Source organism: Belonocnema kinseyi, chromosome 1 (genome assembly GCF_010883055.1).
Source record: "Belonocnema kinseyi isolate 2016_QV_RU_SX_M_011 chromosome 1, B_treatae_v1, whole genome shotgun sequence".
In the NCBI taxonomy this organism is placed as follows: Eukaryota; Metazoa; Arthropoda; class Insecta; order Hymenoptera; family Cynipidae; genus Belonocnema; species Belonocnema kinseyi.
Window position 1 is genome coordinate 174,428,540 of NC_046657.1, and position 10,436 is coordinate 174,438,975.

Below are 10,436 nucleotides of genomic sequence, written 5' to 3' on the forward strand. Positions count from 1 at the left end.
ATTGCATGAAATCGGCTTCGAATTGGTTCCTCAGCCACCGTATTCACCAGACCTGGCCCCCAGCGACTGTTACTTGTTCCCTAACCTGAAGAGATGGCTCACTGGTAAGCGTTTTTACTCAAATGAGGAGCTCATAGCTGAAACTGAGGCGTAATAGGATGGATCAAAAGTTTAAAAAGATTTTTTAATTGAATGCTTTAAAAAATTTTAATCATTATACATTCGGAGAAATTAATTCCTAGAGGATATTTGTAAAGATTCAAAAAAATTTTAAAGAAATATCTGAAATGTTTTAAGGAAACTTCTTTAAATTTTTCAAAATTTAAAGAAGTAACTGCGAAAAGCCTGACTCTTCTCGAAATTTGAATCAGATGGTTTAAAAGTTTAAAAAGAATTAACAATAATTTTAAAATTGAATGAATTAAGAATTAGAAATAATTTAAATTTTTGAAAATTGATTTTTCGATAATATTACAAAACAGTTTAAAAAATTCAAAACATGAATGTCAAATATTTTAAGGATATTTTTTTAAACTTTTCAAAAATAAATAAGACAAATGTTACTCATTCTCGAAGACAATCAGATGGTCTACAAGTTTTTAAATAATTTGTGAATAATTTTAAAATTGAATGGATTGAAAATTTTAAATAATATACTAGGCAGTCTGATAAGTCTCTGAAAAATGAAACACGGAGACGTTTTTTCGGCCAAAGTCGGTTTTATTTTTCAACATACTCTCCTTTTAGGTAAAAACGTTTACTCAAAAACCTTTGAGTAAAAACGCTTACCAGGGAGCCATCTCTTCAGGTTAGGGAACAAGTAATAGTCGCTGGGGGCCAGGTCTGGTGAATACGGTGGCTGAGGAACCTATTCGAAGCCGATTTCATGCAATTTTGCTTGTGCAACTAAGCATGAATGAACAGGCGCATTGTCGTCATGATAAAGCGGTCGTTTTTCGGCCATTTCGATTTTCAATCGGTCCAATAATGATGAATAGTATGCTCCGGTTATTCTTTTACCTTTTTCAAGATAGTCCACGAATATTATCCCATGTGCATCCCAAAATACAGAGGCCATAACCTTTCCGACCCATTGTTGCGTTTTTGGACGCTTCGTAGAACTTTGGCCCGGTGGAACCCACTGTTTTGCTTGTTGCGTTGACTCAGGAGTGTAGTAGTGGATCCAGGTTGCATCCATGGTTATGAATCGGCGCAACGAATTCGTTTTTGGTCCACTGTGAGCAAACGCGGCACCCATCGCGCGCAGAACTTCTTCATGCCCAAAACTGAATGCACGATATTGCCCACACGTTCCAATGATATGCCCACAGTATTAACTACCTCTCTCAATTTTACTTTGGGATCATTCAACATCATATCATGGATTTTTTCGACATTTTCTGGTGTAGTGACCTCTTTTGGGCGCCCAGATCGTTCAGCATCAACTGTGCTCGTACGGCCACAACGAAACTCGGTAAACCACTTATGAGTCGTTCCAATCGACGGTGCAGAGTCCGGGTAATACTTATCCAGCTTGGCCTTGGTCTCGGATATCGTTTTCTTGCGAAGATAGTAGTGTTTGATCAAAACTCGAAACTCTGATTTTTCCACATTAAAAAAAAATCGGAGGTTAGTCGTTTCTCAGTGCTATGACTTGTAAATGCGTAAACATAAATGGCTAAAGTTTTGACAGGCGTCATTTGAAGGATCAAGCTCGACGAAAATGGTTCACATTAGTGAATACTAATGCCATCTCTTAGAATTTTCAGGTACTTATCAGACTGCCTAGTATATTAGGAAAAATGAATTTAAAAATAATTAAAAAATTGAATGGTTTGAAAATTTTAAAATAATTTCGTATTTTGAGAAATTAGTTCTTAGATGACAATGAGTACAATGAGTTTATATTTTGAGAAATTAATTCTAATAAGATATGTCTAAGGATTAAAAAAATTTTAGAAGGAAAAACTGAGAATTTTCAACTTATTTTTATAATTTAAAGGTATCTCAAAGAATTTTAACAACTTTAGCAGGGTTATTAAATAAAGTCTAAAGTACTTTAGAAATCTTTAAAAGATGTTAAGGTGTTTCGAAAGATTTTGAAGGTTTCGAAATATTTGAGATTTTAAAGGATTTTTAATGTTTTAGAATATTTTAAATCATTCCAAGGAATTTTCAATTAGTTTCAATAATTTCAAGCGATATTAAAGAATTTTAGAAATTTTTTTCATATTTTCTGATTGAAAGTGGAACTACTTTGTTAAAGATTCGAGATATAAATAGAAGACCACCGAAGTTTTCCAAAGCTTTCAGATCGGCAATCATCGTTCAGCAGAAAACTGAAGCTCGAATCGTGTAATTTCGGATTACACACGAACTTATAGTAACTAATTGAGCCGTGGACATAGGAAACAAGGGACTAGACATGCTATTGCGGGGGTGATGCAATGAGGGGGGAGGTCCGCCACCTTTTGATGTCCTGCGACAAACATGACAGCGCCCACATGTTTATATTTTCATGCACAATTTGTCGGCAAAAATGCTCGTGCGCATAATCAAACGGCACATCGTAAAATGGCGGCTCTCCCCACTCTTGGAATTCTCCTCTCTCCCGTGGATTCAAACCCGCTCAACCAGTTAGGATGGCATGCCTAGTCCCATGTTTCCTATATCCATGAATTGAGCAGAAACTTAATTGGTAAATCATTTCAGAAATTGCTAACTTTCGTCATTTACCGACGGGCAACTTGTGCCTTCAAAATAACTCTTAGGTAATCCGTTAAGAGAGCGCAGTTATCAGCACATGTTTTTCTCATTCTCTTATTGCATTAGATCGGCACTCTGGCACCTCATCTCTGGTTGCGTAGTGCGTCAAATCACTAGACACTTCAGCCAATCGCAATGTTTCTCTGAATAACGAGAAGAATATTATTAGTTGAAATGTCTAGTAAATTGACGCAGTACGCAAAACGCAGCGTAATTCTGTAATCATGGGATGCCAGCCTAAAGGTGCAGTCCAATGTAGGCAGAAAACGTCGACGGTAAGCAGAAAATTCTGAGTGAAAGAGACAAATATATCTCTCCATCTTTTGCACTCTCATGAGTTTTTGTTTCCTGCCGACATTGTCTGCTCCCATGGGACTGCAACTTCAGAAAATAATTTTTTTTTGACATAAAAGTGTATCAAGACACTATTTTTATTTTCCAAACGCTATTAAATTAAATAATAAAGTCGATTAAAAATTGTTCAGGATTTTACTATTCAGTTAAATAGCTGACGTCAAAAATGAAAGACCTAATACCACCCGCCTGCCTCGACCGTGTATGCGTATTTAGTAGTACACTGTAAAAATACGTTTTAAAATTGCATTTCAAAATGCAAATTTACACATATAAGATGTCACTTTGGACGCATTAAAATTACAGATTAGAAAGCAAATTTCCACGTGTTGTCTAGAATGATGTCTCTTACAGGCTTAATTCTATGACTTTGTATGAATTCATACGGCCTGTTAAAAATCACTACGTTCAGAGTGTGTAAAAAAAGGACTTACACTCTACATTGTAAAATTTCCTAGCCTTGTAAAATTACCGCCTGCGCATAAACTTCGATTTTCTAACGAAATTTCTCCACCTTATAGTAATTTTAGATTCTTTTGTATAATATTCCATATTCGTGTAACATTTTGTGCGATATACACTCGCCTCATTATAAATATATTTTTAATATGATCTTATTAAATTAGTATTTAAGGTTAGGTTCATATTTTATAGAAATTTTCGACTTTCCAGTGCTCAATCTTACGTCACATATTAAATTTTAGTCCAGTTGAGAATTTTAAATTTTTGTCAATTTTCAACATTTCTATACTAGTTTCACGCCGCTGCGCATGAGTCCACTTTTTACATACGTCTAGCGTACTAAAATTCCACAACCTTTTTTTACAGTGTAGTTTTATTACAATCCGGAGGGGAAATGTCGGTCAAACTAAGCCAACAGATGGCACCACAAAAAGTAGGTCTGTCTTTTTCATTGAATTGCATTAAGAAAAAGCATAAATAATTTAAAACTTGATGCTGTTTGCAAATAAACAAAAAATAATATATGAAAAAATAAGAGTAACTATTACTAATCATTTGAAAAAAGAAAAAGTCATAAAGATATGTAGTTTAATATGAATAAAATTTAATTTTTAGATACGTTTTGAAAGCAGTTCGAACTTCATATTTCTATGATTTATTTTGCTGAAATTATTGATTTTATTATTTGTTCTAGTTACAAAAAATTATTTATTGTTAAAATTATTAATGTAGCTAATGAAAAAATTAATAATATTTAAGACCTCAATGACAAAAATATTTGAAACATATACATGATCAGAAGAATTAATAAAAAATATATTACTTATATCAAATATAAATATAATAATAATTAGAATATGCAATACTACAACTTAAGTTGCAAAGTAAAGAATCTTTGTACCTTTAAAATCTTAATAATTTCAAGTTTTGAAGGAAAAATTGTTTAAAAATAGTGTTAATTGTAATTAAAATGTTTGAGGGAATCAAGTTTCAAATAAAATAATTTTAGAGGATCATTTGGTAACAAGTCAATGATACGAATGATATATGAGAAAATGGATTTAATATTATTTAATATAATGTATACATTTATTTAAATTAAACCAAATATCATATATACATTTATACAGTTCAATAATTTATTTGTTGCTTAATCTTGAAAGCTTTTTTCTCGCTGCATTCAGCCCCTAATAATTTTATTTAAAATTTTTTATTTAAAGGAGCCTTTGAATGAAATAGTTAATTATATTATTGCAAACCTTATTTCTAAAATAAACAGACTATAATCTATTAAAATCTATAAACAAATGTACTGTACTCATGACGCACAGTTGGAGGAAATGCACTTTTTTCATTAAAAAATGTCCAGAGTCTTCAATTTTCTTGCGATTTTGAATTTTTCTGTTTTAAATTAAAGATCATTAAATTCTATAGATCTTGGCTCTCCGAAGTTTTGTCTCCTCTATTTTTTAAGTAATAATTTTTCCAGTCAAAGTATGAAAAAATTCTTATTATCGGTGAAAAACTTTTTTGCTAAAAGTGCTTCCCATTAATGTAGGAATGTCATTTAATTACCAAAATAATTTAAAAGTTTATAATAGCCACTGTGATAAACAATTTTTGTGGCAAAATATTAGAATTTTAGATTTTTCAAATTATAATTTCCTTTAATGGCCAGAACGACTTCCGGTATTCCTTAAAATAATAAATATTTAATAATATTTGATAAAATATAACAATTTAAATTTATGTAAGCAAAGTAGATAAACAAATTTAAAATGTTTGCCCTTTCGCATAGAAAATTTTTTCGCACTGGAAATGTTTTGAGCTATTGGACGATTGACCGCTAGTCACAAAAATTTTAGAAGAGTTAACAATAACCACTGTTATTAGCAATTCTTGTGACAACATATTTAAACTTAAGGTTTTATCAAATTTGAATTTTCTTTGATGGCCAAGTCGGTGCGTTAAAAGATTTTTTATTGAGTGAATCTTAGCATGCAGTGTTATGATTCATTTCCAATCTATTACCATTGAAAAACCGACTTTTTCCAAGTGAAACTGCCAACATTGGGACATTTTTTATGTAAATTGTTTATGAACGTGTAAGTTGTTATATTCCACTAAATATGATCAAAGATACATTGTTTAGGAATATCCGTAGCCATTGTAGCGATTGAAGAAAATAAAAAGTTTGATAAAACCTTACATTTGAATATTTTGTCACGAGAATTATTTATAGCAATGGTTATTGTTAACTTCTTAAATATTTTTTGGACCAGCCCAACAGCTTAAAATATTTCCAGTGTAAAAAAAATTCCATGCGAAAGGACCAAAATTTTGAATTTTTTATCTAATGTATTTACAAAAACTTTAATTTGATATATTTTATCAAATATTATTAAATATTTATTGTTTTAGGGAATACCTGAATTCTTCCTGGCGCTTGAAGCAAATAATAATTTTAAAAATCTCAAATTATAATATTTTGCCACAAGAATTGTTTATAACAATAGTTATTGTAAACTTTTACATTATTTTTGTTATTAAATGTCATTCCTACATTAATGTTAAGCACTTTTAGCACCAAAAAATTTTACCGATAATAAGACTATTTGTTAATTTGTTTATCAAATTTGTTTGCAACAAATTAATAGAATGATAAACAAATGATTCGTATTTTATGATTCCCTAAACATCAATTTAAGACAATATAAAGTTTTCCTGATCAGTTATCAAAGCGTAAAAAAATGTTATGTACAAAATTTCAGTTTTTCCATGCTTTGAGTAGAAAAATTATTAATAATCAAATAGAAAAGACAAAAGTTCGGTGCGTCAAGCTGAACAAAAAAAGTGAATTTCCTCCTACTTTCCGCCATGAATACTGTTCATTTATTTATAGAGTTTAAAAGTTTATAATCTATTTATTTTAGAAATGAGGTTTGCAATAATATAATTAACTATTTAATTCAAAATCTCCTTTAAATTAAATTTTTTAAATAAAATTATTAGGGGTTGAATGCAGCGAGAAAAAAGCTTTCAAGATTAATCAACAAATAAATGATTGCGCTGTATAAATGTATATATGATATTCGGTTCAATTTAAATAAATATATACATTATATTAAATAATATTAAATCCACTTTCTCATTTATTAGTCTTTTCATTGACTTTTTACTAAATTATTCCCTCAATATACAATATACGTCATGTATTTTTTATTAATTCTTCTGATCATGTATATGTTTTAAATATTTTTGTCATTGAGGTCTTTAATATTATTAATTTTTTCATTAGCTACATTGATCATTTTAACAAAAAATAATTTTTTTAACTTAACAAATAATAAAATTAATAATATGAGCAAAATAAATTATAAAAATATAAAGTTCGAACTGCTTTCAAAATTTACCTCAACATTACATTTTATTCATATTAAACTACATATTTTCATGACATTTTCTTTTTTGAAATAATTAGTAATAGTTAGACTTATTTTTTCATATATTTTTTTGTTTATTTGCGAACAGCATCAAGTTTTTTAAAATATTTTTTATTTTTTTTTAATGCAATTCAATGAAAAAGACAGACCTACTTTTTGTGGCGCCATCTGTTGGATTAGTTTAACCGACAATTCCCCTCCGGATCGTAAGATAACAGAAAAGTGGGGGTGATGCATGGGGCTGCCTAACACGTTTCTACGCAAAAATGCATTGTTCTCTACATGGCGTAATATGCAAAGGAAAATTTCAAGTGACGTGTCACAACCCATCCCTGCTTTCCGCTCTTTTTTTCATTTATTTTCTTGTGTTTATCAACTGTTGTCTGTGTATAATCAATCGATTCTGATTACTAATTACGTCAGTCAGTAGCGATTTTCCCAATAAATAGCACGATGTTCAACGTTTTTCGACAACTGACATTTAGAAAATAGGGTAGGAATTTCGTTCTTTGTACTTTGTCGAGCAAATATTTTCTGAAGCATAATTCCGTTTAACTGACAGATACAATATTGCCCATACTAGATATAAAAAACGAGAGCCGATTTACAAAAAAAAAAAAATGGACACCGACGTGGAGTCTTGTCTACGGGACTGGAATGATTTATCGCAAGATTACAAGGAGTTAGAGGTAAGAATGAGGTTCACGCTACTTCCTGAAGGTTTTGGCAAAAAAAATATATGATGACTGTTCTGTATGATCTAACATCTTTGAGCTTAGTTAACAATTTGAAGCTAATAATGACTTCGTTTTGATTATTTCACACATCTTAAGATTTTCGTATAAATAATCGAAGATTGCGCACATCACTACTCTTGATTTTATGTCAAAAGAAATATTTATCTTAGTCCTCATTTTTTGCCACATAACCTTTTCTCCGGCCTAAAATAGTAGCTCGACGCATTTACATAATTGATTTAATGCGTGTGTATGTTTATTGTGCTTTATATCTATCTTTTCAATTAATAAAACAACTTAAAATAAAAAATTATAACAGTAGTTAATTAACCAGTAATCGAGTGGGAAACTTTTGTCAAGTAAACACTTGATTCTTTTGAACTTAACCTATAACGAGAGTCAAGCGGGGCTCCTTTTATATCTTCCTCTTTTAATTAAAACACAAAAGAAGAAGAGTACTAGGGCCAATGTCACAACTAATGCGTTTGTCGCAATTATTGCGCTACTTATTATATTATGTTTCATACTCAATTAAAATAATCAGAAGGTCAAAAACTAAACTGTAAAAAATATTTCTTGTAATTTTACCACTTTCAGAGAGGGACGTAATATTTTCTACTCCCAATGAAGCGTTTTTACAGGGGAAAATTAAAAACTGTCTTCAGTTTGTAATTTCACTTTTAGGTTATGCGATTATACAGTTCACTTTGTAAAATTACAAATGAGATATATATTAGTAGGTTATGGTATTCTTACTGGAAATTACTGGAAAATTCCCAGAAATGATTGTCTTTGTACCATAAATTGAAAATATTCTACTCAAATCAGAAATATTACAAGCACAATTAAGAATGTTTAAAAATAATAAAATTTTATTCAAATTAATTTATATTATTAAATTTCTTGAAAGGAATGTGTAATATTATAAAAATAAACTCTTATATTATTCTATTACAAAAATAGCATTTCTTCGAGTTTATAAAAATTAAATTGGATCGAAGTTGGCTTCTGTATGCCCATTAGCGTCAATATCAGGGATTTCCTTAATTGCATGATCGTTCACTGGTTAAAAAACATCATTTGTTTCATTATGTAATGTTTTCCGAAAACGGTTTTCTTATAAACACAGAGCTGAATAAAACAGCACAAAGTGACACAACAAAAAAATTTCGACAAACGCACGTGCGCGCAATTATGGCTATTATGGCGAATGGTTGACGATTCCTGTCGCGTTCGCGATTTTGATTTTTCGCTTTCAGCCAGGACTCGAGTTTAATTTTATTATTGCCAAATTCATCATTTTTCTATTTATAAAATGTTCCTTTAGCAATATTTTTTGTACATTACACACATATAATTATTCTCTTAACTTTATTAATTTAGATGAAATATATACGTATAAAAAAATTTAATTCATTTTTAGGATTTTTACCATTTTTAAGAATACTTTTACCAATTTTTAATACAGTTTTTCCAAAAGTTTGGAATTTTGCAACAAATTTTTGTTTTATTAAAAAAGAAAGTGCATAATTACACGAATTATCGATATTCCGAACATTTTTTCCTTTTACAATCGTGAAGAAAATTCACTACGTTAGAAGTAGGACACTTTATTTCTGACTCCCAACGTGATAGATTCGAGAAGTCAAAATGTACTTCTACTATGTTTTTTTTATAGTCCCATGCTATACTCTAAAAAATTTTGTATGTAACTTTACCGCTTTCATAGTAAATCGGTATATTACCTACTATCAAAGTAGCGTTTTCACAGACAATAGCGAGTATCCACGTTCAGTCGGGAAATTAACTTGCTGGTTATGTAAGTTTCCAATCTGTAAAATCGCAATGATTGGTAAATTTGTAGGTTATGGCATTTTAACAAAAAAGATTTGAATTTTCACAATTGTTCGTAATTCCAGTATCCGAAGTGAAAACGTTATTAATGGTAGCTTCAGTAGAGATTGTAAATTGCCCATTAAAATCAGAAATGATGCAGAAAGTAATATTTTTCAAATTATTAAATTTACATTTAATTAATATATATATATGCAAAGGAAAGGACATACAAAGGAAATGAATCTGCACATAAGTAAGTTATTTATGTAAATATATAATATATATGTATATTTTTTACTAAAATTCCCTGTCTCGAAATAAAAATTATAATTCCGCAAGAAAATTCCCTGTCGTACTACCACTGCTCAAATAAAAACAATATTGTACAATGTGCAGGTCCATACATTTATAAATGGCTTCTCCCCGGCTTGAAGTTGGGCTTCGAAAAAGTGATGAATTTCTAAATAAATAGTCAATTCATTCATGCAATTTATATAGAAATATTTTTTTTCGAAGCCTAACTTCAAACTCAGATGGAAGGCATATATGAATCTGAGCGTCCAATAAAGCCTAACTTTCCTTGTTACAAATTCAGCTTCGAGCACATGAAAATATCTGCTTGTGGTAACAGGTAAAGCCACACTCCACTAACTTATCCACACTCAAGAGAGGCAGTGTGGCAGTGATCTGAAACGAGATGTGGTCCAATACTATGACAGGGCTATGACCGTGTGACTATAGTAGGAGACGCTGTGAATGACTGAGTTGCGCGCGCAACCCATTTCTCCTCTTCTGAATTTGAAAACTCGAAGGTGCACGATTGCCGGTCGGAGCACTT

At 30.5% G+C, this 10,436-nt stretch overlaps 1 protein-coding gene and 1 long non-coding RNA gene across 2 annotated transcripts in view; one reads left to right on the forward strand and one right to left on the reverse strand.

The window, feature by feature from the left end:
- Nucleotides 1–10,436, reverse strand: part of LOC117175939 (transmembrane protein 120 homolog) — an 84,720-nt gene that overhangs the window by 69,021 nt on the left and 5,263 nt on the right. The window lies entirely within an intron of this gene.
- On the forward strand, nucleotides 7,269–7,654 carry LOC117175945. The gene is made up of 2 exons (XR_004467553.1): nucleotides 7,269–7,518; nucleotides 7,609–7,654. It is a non-coding gene; the product is annotated as an uncharacterized LOC117175945 (long non-coding RNA).